This window comes from Cynocephalus volans, chromosome 8 (genome assembly GCF_027409185.1).
Source record: "Cynocephalus volans isolate mCynVol1 chromosome 8, mCynVol1.pri, whole genome shotgun sequence".
NCBI classification, from domain to species: Eukaryota; Metazoa; Chordata; class Mammalia; order Dermoptera; family Cynocephalidae; genus Cynocephalus; species Cynocephalus volans.
In genome coordinates, this window is record NC_084467.1 from 45,624,274 (window position 1) to 45,649,981 (window position 25,708).

Here is a 25,708-nt window from a genome sequence, read left to right on the forward strand (position 1 = left end):
TTAACTGAAACTCAACATAAGCCTCGTGGCTGAGGGCACAAGGTGCCAGGGGGTGGGGATGTATGCTGGGAGTGTGCTGGTGGCTGGAAATGGAGATCAGCTTGGGAAGCTTGGGCCACTTCTGCAACGACTACAGGAAGAGGGCAAGCAAGAAACAAAGGCCTTTGAGCAATGCGTGTCTGATGTCCCAGAGAGGGGTGGAAGCTTGCACTGGTGTCTGCAAGGAGCTTCAGGATTTGCTGCAAAATATTGGAGTGACCTGGGTCCCTCTAGAGCCAAGTTTCCTGGAGGGAATTTTAGCAGCATCTACAAACTGAAGATGTAGATGTGGAATGGAGAGAATGGAGGAACATCATCACCCAGATGGGAAGGCCAAGACTGACAGTGGGGTCCAAAGAAGGGTAGGGGACAGAAGGAGGTCTCTTGGTTTTATGCTTAGACTTTAGAAGAAAATCAGCTTGGGAGAACAGGGGCTCTTATTCTGCAGCTTGGAGAAAACACAGAGCTGTTGCTACGTGAAGAGACAGAACCAGCTGGTGTTAAAAATAGGTTCGGATGACACACGGGAGTGACACAGGATCCCTGCCTTCAAACAGCCAGGGGGCCGTCATATGGGAGGGATGGACATGCCTCTCGATGCCAAAGGATGGCCCCGGGTCCAACAGTAGACGCCCCAAGCTACAAAATGCTTCTTCGATTTGAGTATCAGAATTGGCTGCCTTAGGAGGTGGTGGACTGCTTAAATGTGGGGCTGCTTGAATTTGTGACATGGCAAAAGCCATGTTAAAGGGGACTGCCACTTTACCTACCACTGCCTGATGTTTCCTGGGGATGATTATGAGAGAGGAGCTCTGGACTGAGGGTCCCAAGGTCAGGGTTCCAGCTCTGGCTGCAAAGCACCTACTGTGTGACTTGGGCAAGCCTTCCTGCCCCGGGTCTCTGCTCAGCTCTGCGTTAAGTCAGCTGAGATCCTGCTGTTCCAATGATATGGTGGGTGTCACACTGAGCTCTTCAGCCAAGCAACCTGAAAAAGGGCCAGGTGTAGACAAAAAAAGCACCAACCTGCCACAGCCAGGCCATTAGGCAAATGATGTCGGTCCTGACATCAGAGCTTCTTTCACCATGTCCCATCTCATTTCTGTCTCCCAAGTGAGAAGATTGACCCAGGAACACAGAGAGGGCAGGAGAAGCAACTGCCTGTCATTTTGATCCCCAAAACCAGGAGGAAAGAGGAAGGAGGAAATATTTACTGCCTAATGCCCCTGGAAAGATGTTTTACTGGTAAAGAAACTGAGGCACAGAGAGGGGCATTATGTTAGGATCCTGCAGCTAATAAGTGATTCTAACTTTAGACTTTCTGTGCCTTCACCTTGGGTTAAAGAAACCCAAGTAACAGCCTAGCTGATTAGCTCAGCTGGTTAGAGCGCAGTGTCATAACACCATAGTCAAGGGTTCGGATCCTTGTACCAGCCAGCAGCCAAAAAAAAAAAAAGGAAAAGAAACCCAAGTAATAGTCTCTTCCCACGAATGCCTGCAGTTCCCGAGAAAAGTCCTGTATGCTTCTCAACTCTTAAGAAAGAAGAGCACACAGATCATTAAAAACATAAGATAAGCGCATTCATCCTCTGAGTTTTGCTCTTCCCCAAGTAGACTGACCTTCTAACTCTGCTCCTTCTAACAAATATTGCAGTGAGTTGGCATTAGCCAAGGGGGGCAGGGGGGTCTGTGTGCACGCAGGTGTGTCAAGGAATGCAAGATCCTGGCGGAGGGTCTTTTGGATCTAACTGGAAAATCACCCTGGGAAGAGAAGGAGAAACGAGATGGGTGGGAGGTGTAAAACGGTTATGAGTGCTTTATGCATTCAGCAAACACCTGCTCCTGGGGCCTCCCAGACTGGGCTGTGCCTGCTGGGACAGGAGATGACAGGGCAAGGGTCTGCCCTGAAGGCCTGGGGGATGAAATGAGTCGTGGTGACAGAGAACTGGGGGACTTGGGAAGGTGCTCTGGACGGGTTCTGTGAGACAAAGATTAGGGGGATCGGGGAGGCTTTGTGCAAGAGGTGGCATGTGAACCAGGGCTTTAAAGGATGGCAGGACTGGAAAATCAGAGACATGATATGGGAGTGGGAGATCACTGCTGTCATTTTAACCCTTCCCAGGCACAGGGCCTCCTGACAACCTCTCCTTCCAAGCATAAATCCCTCCAGGATACCACCCACCCTGCACTCCATTCCATCTCTGCGTTAGGGGGTGGGCATGGGGCTCACTCACTTTACCTCCCTCAGCTGGGGGGGGGGGGGGGTCTTCGCAGGAGTGGAGCCAGACACCCAGTCAGAGAAGGGCTCACCATGCCCATGGCTGTCACTTCTGAGCTCACTGTGTGGCTCATCCAGATCCTCTTCCCTCACCCTCCCAGCAACCCTGCAGTCACTGAGAAAATGGAGGTTCCGAGAAGTAAAGGGACTTGTCCAAGGTCACACATGGCTCAGAATGGGCAGAACTAAAAGCCAAACCCAGCTTTTCTAACCACAGCCCCAGCTCTTGGCTGTGTTTCAGAATTGATGCTTAAAGGTGGCCACCTAGGAACAGAAAGGTTTGGGTTCAAGGCCCAGCCCTTTCATTCACCAGGAGCCGGGGTACTCAGGTACCTCACTTTACCTTTCTGAGCCCTTCATAGTCATCTGTAAAGGAGGGGAGACCCCTACCCTTTGTGAGGAACTTAAGTAGGACTCTCAGGTAAGGTGCTCAGCCAGGCTCGGGCCACTGTTAGCATGGTACCCAGCAAATGGTAGCCCTTGAGTCAGCAACACAGCACCAGGCAAATGACAGGCACACTTATTGTTTATGATTCCATGAACAGAGTGGGCTAGGTGGGGGGCCAGAGCTGTAGAAAGACTAGATCTTCTGCTCTGTAGAAGCCACTCTTCTGAGAAGTTGCCTCTTTTTAGTGCTTTCTTTAGAAAAATATTATCTTTTTTAAAAATGAAAGAAAGGCACCCTAGTCAGAACATTTCCAAAAGTCAGAGGAACTGGTTCCACTAGGCTGAGGAGGCTGAGGTCGCCACCACTCTGAGCCCTGCCCTCCATCCTAGGAAGCAAATGGCTTCTTTTGGAAATGGGATCAAAGGGCACCGTGCTGGTAAGAGGTGGAGCCCTTGTAATTAATACCTGGTTATACCGTGGATCCCGGCCAGGACACCCTCTCCATGTGCAGACACCTCCCTGCTAGGCTACAAAGCACAGGGCTCAGGTCCTAGGCATGTACATGCAAGATGAGGTAGATTAAGGGCTAGAGGTCCCCCCACAAATGAACACTGTGGAGTGTATCAACAGCATGCTATTTGTACAATGCTGACTTTCTTCTTAAAGAGGGATGAGCTTCAGGCCCTGGTTTACACCATGAGCAAAACACACACACACACGCACTTGTGCACGTGCACACACATTTCCCACTGTCTTAAAGGAGCTACTTACAACCACAAATATGTCATAGTAGGCCGGTGACAGCTCCTTAACAAGAACACTGGCAGTTGCTTCTGCAAAATGGAAAATTTCCTGGCGTGGACCCGCACACACGTTCAGTTCCAATGACAACTTAATCCTGCCAGGACTGAGGTGTGCAGAGAAGAGAAAACCACCCCATTCTAGAAAAAAAAAAATTTTTTTTAAAAAAAAGTTTAAAAGAGGGCTGGCCAGTTAGCTCAGCTGGTTAGATCAGTCTTGTAACACCAAGGTCAAGGGTTCAGATCTTCACACCAGCAAGCCCCCGGAAAAAAAAGAAAGAAAAAAAAAGAAAGTTTAAAAGAAATCATTAAAGGCAGGGGCCCTCAGAACATCTTTTAGAGATGGGAGCCCATACTTCCCTCAGATGGCATAAAGTAAAGTAGGAACAGAGTCACGTTCCCTCATCTCATCCTCTGCTACAACAGGACGAATGTGCATAGTCTGAGAAGTTCAGGGGAGTCCCCTTTTTAACAAAGCTGGGGAAGTTTACACTTGGCGGGGAAGGGTCACATGACTCAACCCTGACACTGCCTCTTCTGTGTAAATGGTGGGACCAGGAATCCTTGGAGACCTCTTGACAGGCCAGGAGGGAAGCTGTGAGCAGCTGACCACCGTGGTTTGCACAGCCATCCCCAGTGCATGGTCGACACACGGGCTCAGAGCTGAGCAGATGCTGCCTAAGCCTTTAAAGCACGAACTAATTGCGTTAATTTAGCTAACAGTCTCTGTTTCGTCCCCCACCCTGAGTCAACCAGCGTCCTTTGGTACTGCTGGAGAGATGCAAGCTGTTGGCTTTAGTGTTATTTTGTCAGCCATTAAACGATTCATCGGAGTCATTAATTGATTTATTACTGCTGCCTGCTCAGAGGGTTTAGCAAATAAAGAATGATGTAGGTCACAATGCAAAAGAAATTGCACCAAACAATGCCACAAGGACCTGGGCACTTAGAATGTCTGCTGTTGTCCATGAGGGCAGCCCCCCATGCCCAGCCGTCAGGTGAAGGCAGCGTCGATGGCTCTCCTGTCTGAAATCTACATGCCAGCCTACCTCCAGCTCAGGCACTGATGCTGCCAAAGATGTGGAAGGTGGGGGACCTTGTCTGGAGCCTCTGGAAGTAGCCCCCGGCACCTGCCAGATTCAGTCACCAGCAACTGAGTACAAGGGGAGAGAAGCCTACACTGCCCCCACCACCAGGTGGGCACTGAGCAGCAATGGCTGAGCCCTCCAGGGTGCTGGGAAGCCAAGGAAAGCCTTCCCCCCCCCAGCCAGGGCTCTACTTCCTGGAGGTGACATGCTCCAACTGCACCCTCTTTCCCCCACTGCACTGCCCATGGGAGTGATAGGCCAGCAACAGTTGACATGTTAACAGGTGGCTCCTGATGCCTGGCCTTTTATTTACTTATCTCTGATCTTCTGAACCGTCCTATGGGGTAGGTGGCATTATCTTCCTGTGTTACAGAGAAAACACTGAAGCTCAGAGAGCTGACCTGCCTGAGGTTGCATGGCAGGCCAGGAATGGCAGTTCTGGGATTCAACCCAGGTACCTGATTTTAAAGTCCACATTTCTTCCCTACTATGTAATTCTTCAGACTGATTCAAAAGGGCCCTACAGCTCGGCCTCAAAGAAAACCTTGACAGGAACTAGCTACATGACCAAGAGCAAGGTAACCCCTTCCCTTCTCAGAGCCCCAGGTTCCTCATTTACAAACTGACATGGTTAAGGTGGGTGAGCCCTGAGGCCACACTGAGGAAGCAGAGTCCAGAGCTCAGTCCCATCTGCCTTGCCAGCTGCCCTGTCCCACTGCGATGGCTGACGCACTGGTTACTGGCCAAACTGTCAACAGAGTCTCGTCACCTGATGCCACTTCTGCCATGAACATTCGCTCCTGTGCTGTCAGCGAGCCCTCCCCGGGTTCTGCATCACCCCATGAGGTCTCGGCCGCCTGACCTGCCCGGCAAGCCCCGGACTACACGGCAGCGAGTCCAGGAAGGTTCACCACACTGGATTAGACCAGAAAGAAGCGACCCTCCTTTGACCTGCTCCCAGTCCTCAGGGGCGTTGAGGCGAGGGGAATGTTAACACCTCTGACAAGAGGATTCACAAGGTCACATTGTGTGCGTACCTGTGTGCATGTATACGTGTGTGTACATGCGTCTCTGAGGTAGGAAAGGTAATGGCTCTGGTGCCTCATGTCCCTAGGAACTAAATACAGTCTGAATGTCTCAAATTCTGTGATCACAGTTATCAGCCTCTCAAAGAGGCATCATGCCCCCACCTGGACCAGTGGCATTCTAAAACAGAGCCCATCCTGTCAAGCTTTCAGAGGAGGTTCCCGGAGGGTGGTGACTGGTTGATTTGCTCCAAGAGGGGGTGGGAAGTGGTCAGGTACCAGTCTGCTTTGGTCCTTGACACAGCCCTGGCCTGTGAGCTCAGTCTGTGGCCAGCTAAAGACTGGGAGAACCCCGGAAAGTGGGGCTGCTGCTTCAGAGCTCATCAAGAAGAGGTCCACAGATATCTGCTGGCAGGGCCTTCTTGTGAGCAGCCCCAACAATAGATCCAGAGCATCCATGAACACACAATCCTTTAGAATCCTAGTGAGAAACCTGCTATGGGGTGGGGCCAGGAGCTTGGCCTGGCAGGACCAGAGAGCTGGCCAGTCAGAAGGTTCTGAAAAGACATAGAGTTCATCTACTGAGAATTCTGACCCAAACTCGGCTGCTGAAACTGACACAGGATTTCCCATGGTACAGACCCATCCCTCCATCCAACAATATGGTACGGAAAGTGCAAAGGAAGGTCTTTATGAGACATTTCTTGGGGTCCAACAAATTAATCTTTAAGTCCCATTTGACAAAGAATACCCTATTATTACTTACATATATTTAGTACTTAGTACCAGCTTAAAAAGGCTTTTCTTTCCCATATATTGACTTGATGAATATACCCAACCACCCTTCGCAGAGGCTGGTCCCTCTCTCCGGAACACTCCTCCACTCAGGCCTGGTGATACCTCTTCGTTCTGTGTGTTTCCCGTCACAGCGAATGTCACAGCTGACTGTCAATTCCTTATTAAGTTAGCTGGCTGTTTTCCTAGGGATGGGGATAGGAATGGTGTGCATAGCACAGAGATGACACTGGCTCTGTAAATATTTTTTGGACGAATAAAATTCTTGCTTTCCATGAGAAGTCACTACAGCTACAAGGTCAAATTCCAAGACTAGCTAACTTAGTCACCTTCTGCCAACTTACCATTTGGCTACAACCAAACAACTATTCCCTCCACTCCAAACGACAACTACAACACACACACACACAGCCCATACATGTCTCACGACACGCTGTTCCTCTGCCTGTAAAACCTCCACTTTGGGCACTCAGAAAACCTGGATGCTGGTGCTTCTCGGCCCTGGCTGGCAAATAACTTGGGCAGACCATGTCTCCTAGAGACACTGGTCCATCAGTAAAATGCGGATCATCGCTGGACCTCCCTTCCCAAGACAGCTGTGAAGACAGCTAATACCTGGGGACAGCCTTTACGGTTCCAAGGAAGGACAAAGGCAATGAGTAGGAGTGGGGTGGCCTCAAGCAGCTGAACCCGTTATTCCCACTCTGGAAGAAGTCAGTGGTCTCTATGGGTTGCTAAGATCTAGCTGCCTCTCCCAGCACTCTCAGCCCAGCCTCCCATTCCACCTCCAAAACAAAACCTGCTATTTATTCTCAGACAGGTTGGATGTCCTGGCTCTCACCCACTCTGAAGAGAGGTGTGTGCTCCACTGGCCCACGAAGCCACTTTGCCCACAGAGGCCTCTGAAAGGGGCTAAGCGAACCTGCCTACTAGCTGTGGGGTCCAGGGACGGCAGAGGGGGCAGGGACTGCTCCCAGGCCTGGGCAGAAGCTGGGGAAGATAGCAAGGCAGAGGTTCCACCCTTCAAGCCTTTCTCCACGTGCCAGAAAATGTGCCCCAGAGGCAGAGGAATCCTCTGCCAGCCTGGGGACTGCCCTTCACAGCTGGACCCTCCAAGCCACAGACTTAGACAAGCCATAGCACAAGCCCTGAGCTCACTCGAGGAACGCATCGCCCTCATGGTTGCAGTCCTCTTCCTTCTCCTCCCCACCTTTCCTCAATCTCTCACTTGACATGAGATAAAACTTGAGAGCGGTAGCGAGAAGGAGGAAGGCTGAGACCAGGCTCCCTGCAGCCCGCAGGCACCTCTGCTCTGCTCCCTCCCTGCCCTTACTATGTCCTGGGAATGGCTCCAGCCCCTCACCAATCAGGTCTCAGGTCCCTCACTGTTCATGCTACTTTCACTTTCTGTGCTTGACAAGCTCTCCCTATCCCCTTCCATTCAGCTACCTATAGAACTCCTAGTCATCCATCAATGCCCAACTCAACTGTGCCTGATTCCCCGCCCACAGCAGGCACTGAAGTTCCTGAGTAGGTTTGTTCATGAACTAGAACTCAATATTAGAAGATATCAGTTTCCACCTATGTCCCTTTCATGAGGCACACAATGGAACACTCAATACCAGTGGACTCCTAACCAAGGATTGCAGTGGTAAAGCAGACACAGCAATGAACTTAGGGCTGGAGCTTCAGCTCCCCAGCACCCCGGCTAATTGAAAGAAGCAGACAATTCACCACAGACTTGAGATGCGCCCCTCTAACGCAGGACAATCTCTCTCTTGAGGTTGGTATGAGAGTTCAAGAAAACAAGGAGATAATGAAAGGGCTGTGATCTCTGTCTCTCTTCTCTTCCTCCCAATCCAACCTCCCTCTTTTCTTGTACCCTGAGCTTTGGCTACAGGGAACACTTGCTGGTCCCCAGCCTTTGCACAGGCTTTCCCTGCTACCATAATGCCTACCTCCCTGCCGGTTTCTGCCATTCTAACACATCCTTCAGGTCGTCCTGGGCACTGACCAGGCAGGATGATTTATTCATCTTTCAGCTCCATGTGAGCCCCTAACTCTTCCAGCAACTTCTGCCTGGCCTCAGTACATGGACAAAGGCTATCTCCCTGCAGGACTGTTGGTTCCAAAAAAGTGGAATCCAAATATTTACTATGTCTAATAATCAATAAACATCCAACGACTGGGGACTGTAAAGAACTTTCTGGACAAAATTAGGCTTGGCTCTTCTGGGAAATTTCTTTCTTCTTCCTTATTTTCTTCCTTTATAAAGGTGTAACTTTAAAAAACAGAACAGACTTTTGTAGCCCCAAATGTCAAAAGGGGCAAAAGAGACCTTAACTCCCAAAGGTTTTCATGTTTTTCTCCTCAAATGATGGCTGGAGGAGAGAAACATGGAAATCTTTGGAAAGATATGAATTTGAATCCTGGTTCTGTTCCTAGCTTGAAACTTGGAATTCAGATAAAGTTAGAAGGACTATCCTTGACAGATGACTAAGCTCCCCTATTCTGCTGCAAATCTGGCCTAAAGCAGTCTGTTTTTCTTCCATTTTTGTCTAATTCCATTTAAGGCTATGGCCTGGGTCTTCTCCATCCAAGACAGGAATTTTTAATAAAATTTGGATAATACATGGGCCTTCAGAAACACTGAATCTAGAACCTAAGAGCAGGAGGGAGTCCTACAGCTCCTAAGTATAGATGCAGTCTCCTGGCCACATACCAGTGTCAAGGGTAAGAAAGGTCTGGAACATGTGTTTCCCAAGATGTATGTGCCCTGGCTGTCTCATATAAAAAACAAGGATAATAAATCCTGCCTGTCTCACACGATTTATGAGGGTAAATTTTCTGCTGCCTCCCCTAGACCAGTGCCAGATGCTACATAAATACCTGTTGAATGGACACTCCTTCTAAACCCTCTTCTCTACCTGTTTTCTGCTGAGGAAGGCCCATCTCCTGTGGGGACCAGCTAGGCAGTTCTCCCATGTAGATCAGAGCCTCAGAGCGTGCCCATCCCTGCCCCCAAAGCTTCCTGGCTCTGTGTCCCAGGAACAGTAATAAGCCCCCAGTTCTAAGACTTACTCTATGAAGGCACCAAGAGAGGCTGATCTGACTTAATCCTCCCAACAACCTCCTGAGGTGAGTGAATCCACTCCATTATTGTATATCCGACCTATCTTGCTGGTGATGATCAGAACAGTTAAGTGCCTTGCACGAGGTCACAGTTAACAGAGGCTGGGATTTTCCTCCTGGCTGGTTGCAAACCCACGTTATACCCCCACCTCCCCAACCCCCCACAGTGGGAACCAGAAGGACGACTTAAATCACAGAAAGAAAAGTCCTTAACCCTAGAATCTAGCCCTCTGAGTCTGGCACCAATTTGGGGCAGGTCTCTCAACCTTAACTTGCTCATCTGCAAAAAGGGAAGTCACTAATCCCTGTCTCGCCTACCTCACACAGTGCCAGAAGCACAGATAAAGGAACAAAATAAAAACTGTCTGTGAACAGAAGGGCGACACCACCACCTACATCACTGCGGACAATCCAAGGAGCTGGGAAAGAAGAGAAGATGCTATAGTGACAAGGGCTCTGGGTGAGGAGTCAGGTCCTTGGCTGGCTGCCCCCTGACGAGGCCCTTTCCCTCCCTATAAAACACAGGAATGGATTCAATTCCTGGTTTCTACGCTTGGCTGAACATCAAAATCACCCAGGGAGCTTTGCAGCAACCCAGCTGCCTGTCCTCCAGAGGGATCCAGCTTTTGGGAGCTCCTGGACCAGATATGCCATCAGATCCCTCCTGAGTTCTGTCTCTGCTCTGACCCTAGCAGGGGAAACAGACCCCAGGCCCAGGGACAGCCAGATGGGTAGGCCTCTTCTACCCCCTCACCCTCCCCAGACAGGCTCCCAGGAGGCCTGCAGGAAGCCTCCGGGTGCAGGTCAGGGCTTAAACAGCCGCCCAAACAGGTATGGGCCCAGATTTAATTGGCCTCTCGGTTAAGCTTTCTAATCTCATTAAAGCTGCCTCCATCATGCAGACCGAGGCTCTGAATTTAATAACAGAAGAGCCCTGCCCTGCCCTACTGTAAGCTGATTAGGTCTGCGGAGGCCCGACTCGGACCCCTCTCTGCCCTGCCATGCCTGCTGCCACATGGATGGCACAAGCTCAGGCTCAAGGAGAGAGGCACAGTGACAAGGGTGCAGGAAGGAAAGAAATGCGAAGAAGTGCTTCCAGCAGGGGTGCAGGGCCAGACCTACCTACCCCACCCTGGAGAGCCAGTGCTGTCCTCAAGACTTTCAAAAAATACAAACCCAAGAGTCATTTTATCTCATATCTTAGTAGAGTGCAATACCAGAGTCCACCCCACCCCAGGAGACAGCTGCCATTTTGGGCAGAGCGTAGGACTCAACAGCTACCTCCCCCGATTATTTCTGTAGCTTTAGACCCCTTCTTCATTCAGATGGGAAGGTAGCAGCAGAGGGCTTCAAGCAGATGCTTTTCATCTTTGGCAGAGAAGGCTTGTCCTGCCACTCACTCTCTGCTTTCCACCCCCTCAAGAAGAAATACTCTGCACAGTCCCTCTCCCACAAGCATATAGGGAGGGCCAAGGAAGGATCCAGCTCCTGGACGACAGCTCCGAAAACACCACGGCCGACGTGTGCAAACAACCCTGTGCAAATACACGCCGCCCACTTCTCGATCATCTCGCTTTATCTAAATGTATCCCAAGGAAATAACTTGGCAGTGGTGACAAATTCTGCAGTGGCTCCAAAATAACAAAAACAACACACACAGAGCTCTGTTCAAGGTGCCACGCTGGGCCGCGGACAGATGTGGAGACAGAAATGCTCACAGGAGACAACTGCCCAGGGTGTGCTGGGGGTTCAGTACTCCTGTGGGTTTGTGCCTGGTTATCATTCATATTTAACAGAAAGACAATATTTTAGAAGGGAAGGGACTCCATGCAGGTTCCGAGCTGGGCTAGTGCAGATGCCCTGTCCAAGGGAGATGTTAGGGGGCACGCCCAACCGAGTTACACACACCCATCCCCACACCCTGTGGGACTCGCTGCGAGACGCTGGCATTTTCCACTCCACCCAGTCTTACATGCTTGATCCTCAAACCCCTGGAAACAAAGGCAACAGTCATGGGGGGTGTGCTAGCATACCTCAGGCGTTGGTTTCCCAATCCTCTGCCATTTTCACTGAAAGGGAACCTAAGGCCCAAGACAGGAGACAGATTAATGCCCAGAACCTGGCCAGGGTACCTCTTATTCCAACATGCTGTCATGCTGTGGATAATACTGATAGAAGTGGCTTTTCTTTTTCAATGCACTCAGCTGTTTGCAATCACTCCTAAGGACATCCCCTTGGGCATAAAGGTACCAAATTATTAGGAAAATGTCTGAGGGTCCAGGGTGCCGTGGACAAGCCTGCCAATCCTACCAGCTCTCAATGGGCCAGCCCTGTCTTCTCCATCCACTATCTAAACGTGGACCACAAGCCTGGAGTAGGGTGAGTCATGGCCTCTCTGCTCTCTGCTGCATGCTGGCTTAGATGGGCCCTTCATGACCTGACCTGGACTCACCTTCAGTTCCAGCTCCATCCACACAAGTCCTCCTTCCCTGAACCTGGTGTGTCTTTTCAAGCTTCTGTGTATTTATAGACTCTTCCCTTACCTTGGAATGTAAGGTATCATCACACTCTTCCCTCTCAGTCACCAACTTCTATTTCTTTTTTCTCTTTTAGATCCACACACAATACCACCTCGCCCAGAAAGCCCTCTGCATAGAGCCAATCAGGCTTTCTCTTAGGACACCCAGTGACTAGGTCCCTTGGACAGCATCAGCATCTGCTTATGTCCATGTGAGCCCAAACGGTCTCTTCTGCATCTCCAGGGCCTGGCTAAGGGTTCAGCACATCAAAGGCATTTCCAGGCAAACACCAGTTCTAAAAGAAACTTAAAATCTCAGAACCAGACACATCATTTAATACAATACTAGGTTTTTTTAAGTCAAGAAAATGAAAACCCAGAGAAGATAAGGGAGTGTCAGACATCACACTGGTTAGCAGCACTGGGCTGGTTGCTGGCTAGTCTTCACTGACTCCTCCAGGCTGGCCAAAAGCCCCCAAAGACCACCCCCAATTCACCAGTTCTACAGTAAGACCAAACTCAGGAGAGGGCTACTAGGGACCAAACATGTAAGAACAAGGCCCCTTAGAAAGGTCTAAAGGCAGCATGGGAAGAGGCGGCTCGGGGGCTCATGAGCCCAGCAGACACAAAAAGCACGTACCAACCTGGAAGCCCTGAGAGTGGAGAACATCATGATGACTCAGCTCAGGCCCAGAACAGGTGCCTGGCGAGGACATGAAGAAGGAACGAGGATGGTACCTGGCACGTGCAGGCACTTGATAAACATGTGCTGTTGCACAAATTAATGGCACAAATGACCAATTATAAACCAATGCAATGCACAGTATTGCACAGGCCTGTACTTGGCTCCAGGATCCCAGAGAAATGAAGGATTATTTCTGCTGGAGGGTGGGGCAGTCTGGGACAGCTTCACAGAGCGGTGACATCTGATCAGACACCATCTGTTATTTTTCTCTAATTGTTCCACATGTGTGAAATTTTGATTCTCAAGCTAGACTTCAGACTCTGAGAGGGCCAGGACCGTGGCTGCTTTCCCTGCCTTCCTCAACTCCCTCTCCAAAATGTCCATTCCACCGCTGGACTCCCAGTCAATAATGAGGGAACTCCAATAAGAGTGATGGACCACACATTTACTTCAAAGAGGAAGTCAAAGCAAAGTTGTTTTCCCACAAGTCTGCTTTACCCTGCAGAAGCAACCTGCACCCCATCACGAAACCCAGCATCCCAAATGCCCTGTGCACCCGGTGTAGCATTTAAGAGATGGGCACTCTTAGATTGTGTTGAACACTTCCCGTGTCCAATGGGTGGCACTGGGTCTCTTACACGCCTTATCTATTTCCCCCCTCAACATACCCTGCAAGAAAGGAATCAAGATCCCCACTTGACAGGCTGGAAAAACTGAGGCTCAGAGAGGTCACAGCAAGGTCAGGAGCAGACCCACATCCGATCTTTTACTGTATCACACTGCCCATAATATCAATTTTCTGCCAACAGTTTCCTGCAGCAAAAGCCTCACCAGGGCTGTTTGGAAGGCAGGAATTAGTGCCCACTCAGAAATCCCATCTGTGAAAAAGTATTATTATTAAAGAACACGACCCCCAGCACACCACCTTTGGTTTAGCAGCACAAATTTACCTAAGGGGCAGAGGGTACCAGGAGGTGCTCACTCATACAGACTATACTGTACCCCACTTTTTACAGACTGTGACTCACCTTCTCACTCTGAGGCCTGACAACCCGCACCCCCAGAACATCCCAGTTTCCATAGAGGCCCAGAAGAACACAAACCCCATTATTCCCTTTCTTGTGTGGATTACGGACACTTCACAATTCTCCCTCCCAGGCTGGGACCCTTGCTGTTCCTAAGGCTCAGAACCCTGAGCAGGCGTTCAGTCCAGGAAAAGAATAAACGGGAGGGGGGATGGCAAATACACACAACAGTAAGCTCCAACCCAAACAGAACTAATCCATTCAGAGCCAAGTGAAGCTGAGCAGATGGGAAGCCAGGCAGCCCCCGCCTGCCGGCCCACCCGCCCGCCTGCCGCCACCCCAGGTTCCGGGGCATTCGCCACAGTGGTATAATTATACAGGGTGACCCAGCCACATGCTGCTGGGGCCGCCCCTTGCTCCCAGGCACCCGCAGGCACCGCCTTCATCTGGTTTGCGTTTAGAATCCTACCCAAGCCTGCCCCAAATCATATACGCAAAGGCAGGAGCACAAACACCCCAGCCTCGCGGCACCACTTCCCAGGGAAGGAGGAGGCAGACGCAAACTTTGTGCACTGCTCTTAGGATTCTCTCCCCATTCTTCCCCTGGCCTCTGCTCCTCTCCCTCAGGGCACCCCCACATGTGTGAGCACACCTTTGTTAGTGGGTGCCCATTTGTCTGCCTCCCCCTCCAGCCTGCAGGCTGTTCTGCTCACGGTGGTACCCCCAGCACTAGCGCAGGCCAGGCTCTGCAAATGTATTCAAGCACTTGCTGAGTGAATGCAGCTCACAACTCTGAGTATAATATTGGCATGTTTATTCCTTTAATATTTGTTTCCTTCTCTACCCCTTAAGTACTCCAAGGGCAGAAATCCTGTCTGTCTCATTCATCACTGCCTCCCCAATATCTGGCACTTAGTGGGCACTCCATAAATACTTGCTGAGCAAAGGAATGACCAATGGAGGGATGTCCACTACATTAGAGAATGTGAGGGCTCAATGGGGGACTCAAAAGCCACTGTGTCACTTGCTCATTTGTAACAGGAGGGACAGTGAGTTGTTGACAGCCACAACTAAGCTGGTGTGGCCGATGCAGGACTCAAACCCGGGCCCCGAAGCCAGGCTCCTGACGCCGAGCCATGACCTGGCAGTGCTGGGCCCAGTGGGGGAGACAAAAGGCACAAAGACGGTGCCTGCTACTCAGAAGGAGCAGGTAATCTAGCGGGGCAGACGAGACAGACATGTGAAACAATTAGTGAACAAGATAACTGCCAGGCTGATGGTATTATATCCTGATATAATAAAGTACATGCTGTACAACACAATTAGAGACAAGAGTGAAGCACATCGCACTAATTACAGAGGACAAAGAGAGAGCTAATGGCAGCCAAGGGGCGCTGGTGCTGTCACAGAAGGCTCTGGGGGCCAAGACACCAGAGGTGAGCTTGGGGTGGAGGGTGCCTCTACCATGAAGCCTCTCCTGACTACCACCCCCTCCTCAGTGCTCCTGCTACCTCCAGTCCCTATGCTAGGCAATCGCTCTGACAATTCACTGTCCTTGCTCAGGCAGTTTGATATCGACCACTTGGACAGTCAGCCTAGGGGCAAGTCCTGGTACCCAGCCAGCCCCTGGTTCCTTAACTCAACATACACAGCCACCAGGATTTCCCAGGACTGCACGCCAGGCAGGCCACCGTGCTGACCCTGTCCTCCTCCTCTCATTTAATCCTTATGACAACCCTATGAGGTGCAGATAACAAGCTCAGAGAGGGGAAGTCACCCAGCCAAAGCCACAATGTCAATAAACGGCAGAGTCAAGGGACAGTATAAAACAGGTCCACCACTCTACAAATCTGGTGGTCTTAAATCTCCAAACCCACAGGGCCCTGCATGGAAGTCCTCATCACAAGTGGTTACTGAGTACTTGAAATGCGGGTGGTTCAATTGAAGATGCGCTGTAGGTGTAAAATACATACCAGATTTTGAAGATTTAGTATGAAGAAAAAGAACATAAAAGATCTTGTTAATAATTTTTATATCAGTGACATCTTATGACAATATTTTGGATATATTTGGTCCTGATTAAATGTTTCATTTTAGTATGTTATATGGCTGCGAGAAAATCTGAAATAACCTGTGTGGCTCGCATTATATTTTTATGGGATGGTGCTACTCTACATAGCAGTGGCTCCACGTGTCTGCTGAATGAAGGACCAGCAGGATGTAGATCAGAGGACAGGAGAATGGAGAAGATGGCACTTGAGGCAAAAGGAACCTTGGAGCCAAGATGTAGCTTGGGGGGCAGCCCTGAGCTCATGTAGAACAGATGGGCTGTAATGACATTTGAACATAACTGGGGGAGCACTTGGTCAGGTACACTGGAACCAAATGACATAAGATATGGAAAGCAGGGCAGGTCTCTTGACCCGGGGATTTTGATAAGGAGAACAGCAGCAAAGCTGTTCACCATACAGAGGAGAAGGTGGCAGTGATGATTCCATGTGACACCAGTGGCCTAGAACTAGTCACCCTCCTGTCTCCTTCCAGAACATGACAGCCACACCTTGATTTTCTTGATTTCAGTCAAAGAGCTCTGAAGTGGGTCTCCCTGAGGACCAGGAAACACTTACTCCAACTGGGCACCAGAATATGCTGTGGGCAAAGGGCTAGTCACATGTGGAGGTGCTGAAGAGGCTGCAGGTGGGGGTGAGGGGGGGTTTAGGAAGTAGGGGTGGGTGAAGGAAACAGCAGGTTGAGGTACAGAATGGGTCATTCCAGGCATAAGGTCCAGTGCATGCAAAGGCCACATCCATAGAGGAGCAGGAGGTAAGAGGGCAGCCACACGCAGAGGTGGTAGAGTCCAGAGGGGTCCCTGGAGCCAGACACCAAAATTTTCTGCTAGACGTTGTTTCAAGGTTGGAAGTTGAGTTTGGAGATGCTGTCAGAGAATGAACTGGTCCTACTTGTGGAAACAACCCCAGAGTCTGGTACAAAGGCCTCTCAGATGTCTTCTGTTGAGATGAGTCTTGGCCCAGCCAGTGCAGCTGTTGTGAAGGAGATCACACATAAATACATCCTCAATGCCCACAAAAACACTACCATCAACACCACTGTGAAGGAGCAGGGACGTGTAGGACCTGACGCTGATCTTACTGGAGCATGCTCACTCCACCGGCATGGGTCAGGTCATCCTCTACGCCCGGCTGAGGTTTCCTATGACCAGAGAAAGGCAAGGCAGAGGATAGGGGCCTAATGTGTCTGGTGGGAGGCATGATATGGGGGTCATGGGTGGGAGAGGGTAGTAACAAACTTCAGCTTTGACATCACTAGCTGAGAGATTACAGGCTGGTTCTCAGCTGAGTAAGAGGGGAACCACCACCTTACTCCCCGGGGTGCCTATGATGAATAGAAAGAATCAGTAGCTGTGAGTTACCCAGGACAGACCCAGGCCCTTCCCTTCCCAATGTCACCAGTCCTCCAAATGCATCCTTTCCCTATTCAGTGGGCAGCACATGGTATGGTTTCAATAAGTAGCAAATTTTCTATTATCACATGTCACAGATGAGGAAACAGCAACTTAGATCCATCTCTGGCTGGAGGTGGAATTTAGGAGAGTGGAAAGCTGCCTTACTGAGCAGTCACATGGCCAGGGAACCTTCTTAAAATGGAAGAAAGCTTCAAGCTGGAGGCCACTGGCTTCCTGTGCCAGGTTGGGCAATTGGTAGCTGTGGAGAAGCAGCAAGGGGACCCAATTTTGGATATTACTGTAAAACCACAGGCAAGAAGAAACTGTCACTTAGTTTGGGGGCTCATGACTATCTGGTTCTTTGTCCAGCAGACTTTACTCCCCTGCCCAAGCCCAGTCGCTCTTATCTGCAAGCTATTTCTTATGACGTTATCTTCTATCATGATAACCTTCCACCATTCCTCACGTGTGCAAATACTACTGCCCTTCACGGTCCCATGGACATGCCACACTCCTCAACAGCCCTTCCCAGACTTCCCCTTGCACCCTGATCCCAAATCCTGGCCCTCTTGCAGCCAGGCTGGCAGCTGCTGGGCTCATTTCTTATTCTTCCTCCTGGACCATAAGCACTCCCAGGACAGGATCAAGTCTTGCCTGCACAGAACCCAATGGGTCAGTCCCAAGAAGTGAGTGGATATCACATGCTGTTGCTAAGTGAAAGAATGGGAGGAATATGATAAGACACACCTTGGTGCGATAAGCCCTAGGCTGGTGTCGGCCATGTGTCAAAGATCACATCCACCGGGCGATGGGGAAAGCTACAAGTTCAAATAGGCATAGAGTTTCAGGCCAGGACACCAGGCTCATTATTGGCAAATGCTGGGTTATTTGAAACCAGACTGTGTAACAGAGGTAAAAAGCCACGGCCACAGTGCGGCCTCACCAGGGGCCATCTTCTCCTTTTACATGATTATCCCTGCAATGAGTGGGAAGGCTGCTGGCTGGGCAGGGGAGCACAGGACCCTGACATTTCTTAGGAGTTGTCACTGGTATTATCATTAGGAAGATGATAACAGTAAACATTTACTTGGTGCTTCTGTGTGCTGAGCACTTTCTGTGATCACCTCTCTTTACCTACCTTCACACCAATTCCAGGGCATAAATACCTTGTAAGAAGCATTTCACAGAGCAGGAAACTGAGGCTTAGATTGCCGAGAGTCACACAGTCATAGGTGGCAGGGCAGTATCCGCCTGACATTGGGCTCTTTCTACTACAACTTTCCCACTGGGGCCCACCAACCGTTACTTACCTTGACTTTCTTTTTTTTTTTTTTTTTTTTTTTTTAAAAAGATGACCGGTAAGGGGATCTTAACCCTTGACTTGGTGTTGTCACCACCACGCTCAGCCAGTGAGCGAACCGGCCATCCGTATATGGGATCCGAACCCAGGGCCTTGGTGTTATCAGCACCGCACTCTCCCGAGTGAGCCACGGGCCGGCCCAACTTACCTTGACTTTCAATCTTGGGATTCTAAAGGTCAAACAATGAAGACTCAAATTGCATTCCAGCTATTCCCTGCCTAGGCTTCAACAGGCCGCCTAGGCCCCACACTCCCTTTACAGGGTCACATTGTGTTCCCTCTCCTCTTTCTCTCCTTCTTCTACTCTTCTGGCCCTAGAGCCACTGTCTCCATTGAAGGAAAGGGCTTCCCCACCCCCTTCTGGTCGCCCAGCAAACATCCACTCTCCACTCCCAAAGCAGCTCCAGCAGCTCCTCCCCTACCAATTCTTACACGCACCGCCATGTCTCCCTTGGCCCAGGGAGAACCAACCTCTCTCCTCTTCTCTGTGCCCCAGCTGACTCTGGCCTGGGCCCTGCATGGAATCTACACTGCTTTATGGTTTTTAATCTTTGTTTTGCTCTATCAGACTTGGACTCCTCGAGGGCAGGGATTCTGTCTTAATTTTCTTTGTTTCCCTGGTGCTTATAAAACACATTAAATCATGTTTTAAAGTACACCTCCCTTCAAACAACCCTGAAGCCCCTCACCAGAAATGCTTGTTAATAATTAAAATAACAAAGAAGAGAAGGATAGGTCACTAGGAAAGCAGGGATTCATTCTGAGGTCAGTTCTGAAAATGAAGACTCTAAGAACACCTAAGATAAAGGCAATCTCTGCTGGTGGCTTGTACAAGAAAAATCTGGTTAGGAATAATCTGGGATAGGAGATGAAAAGCTGGTCTGGCTAATCAATATAACAAAATTGTAATGTTCTTCTCACATGTGAGGCATACACAGAATACAGCTTTAGTAACTAAACAGGGGTCACTTGTCATTAGCACGCCCAGGGCAGGTAAGCAAGCAGTCAGAACAAGCTGATCTCGAGTGGTTTATCAAGCAGGTTTCCTAATCTTCCTGCGTCTAATGAACACTACTCACTTGCTTGGCAAACCTGCCTTCTGGTCTTGGCCTAAAGGAGCGAAGCATAAACCCTACCCTAAGGGAGGTTATAAATCTCTATCAGATCCCATCAAATTGAGCCACTCTCCAAAAGCACATTTTCCAAGTAGCTTGATGAGGGCCTATGATGCTGAGCCTGATCAAGTCAACACTGGCCAGTGAAGACTTTTGCCAAGATTGGTAACAGAAGACCAAGGCAACATCAGCATCCCTTCCCTGTACAGCAAAGAGGTGAAACAAAGCTGCTACGCCAGCCTTTGCCTCCGACTGACATTCAGGAGAGCAGTCCTACTGAGATTTGAGGCAGAAAGCACTGTGAGAAATTATTTGTCCTATACACATAGACACAATGAGCTGAGAAAATGCCAGGCGGTCGGAAAGTTGCTTCTTTGCCACTCACTGTTCCTGACACCACTTGGTTACTCAAAGACCCTGGAGTGGTCCCGAAAATCCCCAACTCCCCTGTTCTCAGAAATAACCAAAAGCTTTAGCCACTGCCAAAAAAAGGAAAAAGAAAGAAAACCCCAGGAACACACCAAATCCATGTCCAACTCCTTTGCCCCTTAGAACAAAACCCATTGCAGGCACACACAAAGAGGGGGAAGGCAGGACAAAGGAGAGGCCAGGTCACACTCGACAAGACGCTTTCTTGTCGTTTCCAAAACAGAACTGTCCTCTATTAAAACGCCCTTGTTGCTCGGATGTTGGTGTGGGGAAGGAGGGGGAGCACAAATCTCAAAACAAAAGGCAAGATGTGGCGGGTGGGGAGGCCCCGGCCCCGGCCCCGGCCCGCTCCTTCTCCTGCACACTTCCAAGCCTTTGAATGCCCACAGACCTCAGTCCAGAGCTGGCAGCTGTCCGTTATTATCCCAACCACTCCACGGGCCCCAGCACCAGGGCGCGTGTCCCGAGCAGGTGAACGCCATCTGCCCGGCTCTGACAAGATGCCCGTCTTCGTGCCTGCTGCCAGCCTCTCACCCTCTCTGGATGGTTCTTCAACTCAGCCAGGCTTTCTTCTCACTCCCCAGGGGATGCAGGCTCAGTCACTACCTAGCATTTATCACAGAGGGAGAGCTCTTTTAAAAAACACTTGGTCACCTTTCATAGACGTTTCTAAAGGCAGTGAGAGTATGGTTTTTCAACTGGTGGGGGGAGGGAGGGATGCACAGAGTTAGGTCCATATGAGAAAACACAGCCCACCAACACATCTTCCCAGGGGTTAATCTTAAGAAGGGTTTTTAATTGATCTACAAAGAGAAAAAAGTTTTCTACCTGCCTTTTAAAAAGCAATCCCTGCATCAACTAAAATATTCCCAACACACCTCAGCCATTTCCTCCCTCTCCCACCCTCACGGTTTTAATTGGGGTAAGTGGCTCCCCAGTGCAATCTGCAGAGTACTACTCCAGACCGCGGGAGAGCAAGAGCTAAGTGCAAAAGCGGGGCCGGGTGGGCAGAACCCGGGATGGGACTCAGCAGGCCTAGAGTTTTCCTGGGAAGAGCAGGGCTGACCCCACCCTTACTATTTTACAGATTAAAGTACATTTACTTGCTGGTCTGCCAAACAACTAAAATATCTACAACGTGTGAGACAGGCAGGGGAAGTCACCCCTGCTGCCTTTGGCAATGGAGCTGCCTGCTGGCCTTTGGGTCCAGGTCTCCATGGGGGATAACAGCACCTGGAAGGACCGCAGGTCCCCCACCCACATCTCTCTGGGGCCCTTGGGCAATAAGAAATCTGTGGCTTCCAAGCCACATGCTTGGGTCTATTTCACTAAGACCAATCAATGTCAGTCAGACTTCTCTCTGCTTCTGACTGGCCAAATGTTGATGAGAAAACAAGGTGGGGAAGACGCATGGGCGGGAACTGGCCATCCCAGAAGGGGGCAGCAGAGTTAAGGTCTGGCACCGGGCAGTCTCTAGGCTTGAGGTAGAAATCCACCAACAGCCTGGAGTAGGGAGCAGGGTCCTCATATGCTTAAGGCCAGCAGCTGAAAATCCCCATGGGAAAGGCTGAGACCAAGCGCTCTCTGTTTCTGAACAAAAGCCAGAGGAGGGTGAGGCAGTGTGGAGAACCTGTGAAGTCAAAGCCAGAGCCAACCCTGCTAGACCCCCAGGCCCTGGGTGAACTTTCGGGCACAGTGAGGACAATGACTCTGCCTGCCTAACTTCTGGGATCTGTTGTGGTGTGCTTGGCTTGAAAAACTATTAAAAGACTGTACCAACAAGGTGCCCGAAGAGTCAACCTTGCCTACCTCACAGGACACTCATCAGGAGCGGGTGAGCCAGCCATGCAGCCCACAAGGTAAGGCATCCGTGGCCACGGTGGCACTTCCACCTCTGCCACTCGGAGGGAGCAGCAGGCTCAGGAGAGCGGTCCAACTGCACTGAACAAGAGGCCTTTTCTGTCTCCCCCATACCCTGGATAGAGACTGAGTATCTGACTTTCAAGGCTTGCGGCTGGAGAATGAGCAAATTATTGTCACTACAAATAATCAAGTAGGAGAGACACAGAAATCGTCCTTGCACTACTCTCCCCTAAGTAAGCTCTGTATTGTGCCCTCAGGCCCATGGTTCTGGGGACTCACTGACACCTGCAGCAGCCAGGCCCTGCCCTGGCACCTGGCACTGGCAGAGGCCCTCACACAGCTCTGTCTTAGCCTAAACCCAACTCTGCCTCTCTCCAGCATCCATAGCTAATCTGCCTTCTCTCACTATTGTGCAACAGTGCTATCACCCACAGAGAAAAGGGCTCCAGCACACACAGCACCAAAGGAAAGGGAAATTGTTTGGGGCAAGTGTTCAATCAGAGAGGGCTTCCTTTCACCAGGAGGGTGTAGCTCATGATGAGACTTAAAGAATATGCAGGATTTCATAGGGGATCGGGAAACACACTCCTGTTCACTCCTCCACAGACCTTACTCTGGGGCCAATGGAAAGAGACGACTTCTCTCTGTCCCTTTAAGGCTGTCCCATCCTGTTGTCACAGATCCTGAGCCCAGCATTCGGATCAGACCACCTGGGCCATGCCAAGGGGCTGCCAAGCCTCACAACCTGTGGGTCCCACGTGGGAGGAAGAGCCCATGGCACAGCACCACAATGAAGCCCCTGGGAGTCTCCTTGCACTGAGCTCCCCTTCCAGTGGGGGATGATCGGTCCAGTTTCCTGGAAACGTCTCCTCCACTTTGAATCTACTTCAGAAACGCAGGTCCGGACAGGAGGCCAGGGAGGGGCTGGGATGGGAAGGAACATCCTGTCTGCATCAGAACAGGGGAGGTGGCTCTTGGGCTACCCACATGTGCGTTGGACTTTTCATTGAGCAGGAAGTGTTCATTCGACTGACAAACAAGCATCTGGGGTCGTGGTAGGGTGAGGGCGGTGGAGCCTACCTCTGATTTGTGGAAGTGAACGATCTAAGACAATGGGTGTACAATGGCGGAGAAATCAGCTCCAGATGCAGGCTGGGGCCAGCTGCCCAGGGACCAATCAGGGCAATCAATCCTGTTGATATGTTTATTCTCAAAAGGAGGACCTGGGAGAGGGGGTTGCAGCCTCTGCCTCATCAGACAATGGAGGGCAGCTGGGAGCACAGTCTTTTGTTGCTCCCTTCTGACACAGTCTGGGGTTCCTGCTCTCTCTTGTGCCTCAGGTCTTCCCTGCTCCCTGGCCAGGAACGGGGGTGGGGGTGGTGGTGGAGGAACCAAAGCCAGCAGTGTGCTTGTGCTTTTTGATATCAACAGTCAAGTGTTCTGGGGTCAATGCCCAAGGTCTTGTGCCAAAGTGTGGGGGCTAGCGTGCCCTCCCCCATGGCTGCAGGCTGCCTATCATCTCTGTGCAGTGGTCTTAAGTGCTGCTAATCAGGGTCAAGACAGATCAGCTTTCTCAAACCTTAGGGTAGCTGGTAAGGACAACACCTAGGGTTTTCACTCTTCACCCTCAGGAGATATCAGAGTAGTTAAGATGGAAAATGGGGGCCAGGAAGGGCCTAGCCACCACTTAATAAGGAACAGAATTGGGCCCAGCACCCAGGTTTCCCTTCCTGTCCTGGGGCTCCTCCTATCCAGCCCCCAACATGTAATTCTAGACCCAGGCCCCAAGGGAAGACAGATTACTTGGCTGTCTGGCAGGGATGGGGGAGGAAGACCACACAATGAATAGCCACACCAACCAAGTATGAGGGGACACACCAAATAAGTTCTGAGGCCCTACCATGTAGCACAAACTTAAGGAGAAGCAGAGTACCCCCGTGCACAGAGCTTCAGACCCACAGGGAGAAAGGCACAAAAACCCTTCTATATCACTTGACATGACCAAGAGCTGTGGCCTGGAAGTTGTACCCAGACCTGGCTAGTGTAGTTTCACCAGTGTTGGTGGGGACAGCAAGGACTCCCCACTAGCGCACACAAGTAAGCCCTCAAAAAAATTTTTTTTAAAGATTTGTTAAATAGATTGTTAAATGGATGAGAAGTTGAGCCTGACGCACACTGCTTCCCAAGACAAAGATTCTATGAACTTAAATATTTCTTTAGACCCTGTCTAAAAAGGACCTCAAAGGGCTCTTAAGGAAAAAAGTTGATCTTTTTTGTGAAACTGGTCTCACCAGAACTGGGTAGGGAGCTGCCTACTTAGGTAATGAGCACCCAGTCATTGGCTATATCCCACCACAGGCTGGGAATGCCGGCTTCCCAGCATAGAAAGTCCATGAAGTCATAAAGCCATCTAGGTACGAGCACTGGACAAGGAGGGAATACTTGTTGATTTGCCTGACCTTCCTTGATAAGCAGGAGAGGGGGAAGGGAGTTGAAAATCCTAAGAACAAAAGAACGGCAGAGCTTGTCACTCTGGCCCTGATCATCCATGGCACCCTATCCAGCCATCTGTCACATCATATAGAAATTCCCTGTGTGTGATTCTGTCTGCCTGGAGAGACTGCTGGCTCTTATCCATCTCCCTATCCCCACTGAGCCTGGTGCCCAGGAGGCCCCCATAAATATGACTGAACAAGATGATGAATCAAGGACACTACCGGAGCCTTCCTGTACTGAGCTGGCACTAGCTGTACCCATTCCTCAAGGCCACAGCTCTCTAGGCCACACACTTCCTTCCTCAACTTCTGAGAGCACATGTAGCTCATGCCACACACAGTAGCTCGAGATCATGCCTGTTCTACCTCTGTGCCAATGAGCTGCCGCCTCTCTCCTCTCCCCCAGGCAGTTGTGAGTCCCTGTCAGTCAGGAAATGGAAAGAACTCACCACGTACCACTTGCTACTATGAGAAGCACACAGCAGTCGGACGTGGTGGTTGGTACAAAAAGTAGAAAAGTTGGGGTCGTAACATTTTTCATCTGAAGCAAAAAAAAAAAAGAACTTCCTCAAAAACCTATTCAATAATCTCCAGCACAAGTAAAACTGTAGTTACCCATTTATCTATTGGTAGCATCAATATAAATCGAGACAACCCTTTTGAAAATAATTTGGCAAAATGATTCGACGGTCTTAAAAAGAGAGGTCCATACTTTCTGACCTAGTAATTTCACTTCTGGGAATTTATTCCAAGAAAATTATCTTAGTCCGTTCCTGCTGCTATAACAAAATACCTCAGACTGGGTAATTTATAAACAACAAAATTTATTGCTCTAGTGGTTGGGCGGTCCAAAAACAAGGCACCAGCAGACGTGGCATCTGGTGAGGGCTCACTCTCTGATTCAAAAATAGTGCCTTGCTGCTGCCTCCTCACATGGTGGAAGGGGCAAAAACACTCCCTTCAGCCTCTTTTATAAGGGCACTAATCCCATTCAGAAGGCCTCTGCCCTCATGACTTAATTCCCCAAAGGTCCCACCAGTTAATAGTACACACTGGGGATTAAATTTTCAACATATGAATTTGGGAGAGACACCAACATTCAGACCATAGCAGAAGTCATCCAAAATGAAATGCAAAAATGTTCATTGCAGTGGTATGTACAACAGTGGGGTGGGGAAGTGGAAGACAGGAAGGAATAGCCAATAGCAGTGAA

General features: G+C 50.1%; 1 protein-coding gene across 6 annotated transcripts in view; it reads right to left on the reverse strand.

The window, feature by feature from the left end:
• The window catches only part of SSBP3 (single stranded DNA binding protein 3), a 157,778-nt gene that overhangs the window by 49,880 nt on the left and 82,190 nt on the right, over positions 1-25,708 (reverse strand). Inside the window, exon 1 of one of the 6 annotated variants that reach the window (XM_063106582.1) lies at positions 3,474-3,528. The exons of the other annotated variants lie outside the window; for them this stretch is intronic. The gene's annotated coding sequence lies outside the window, so the exon portion shown is untranslated. Of the gene's footprint in view, positions 1-3,473; positions 3,529-25,708 lie in introns of those variants that run through there. 6 annotated transcript variants of the gene reach the window in all.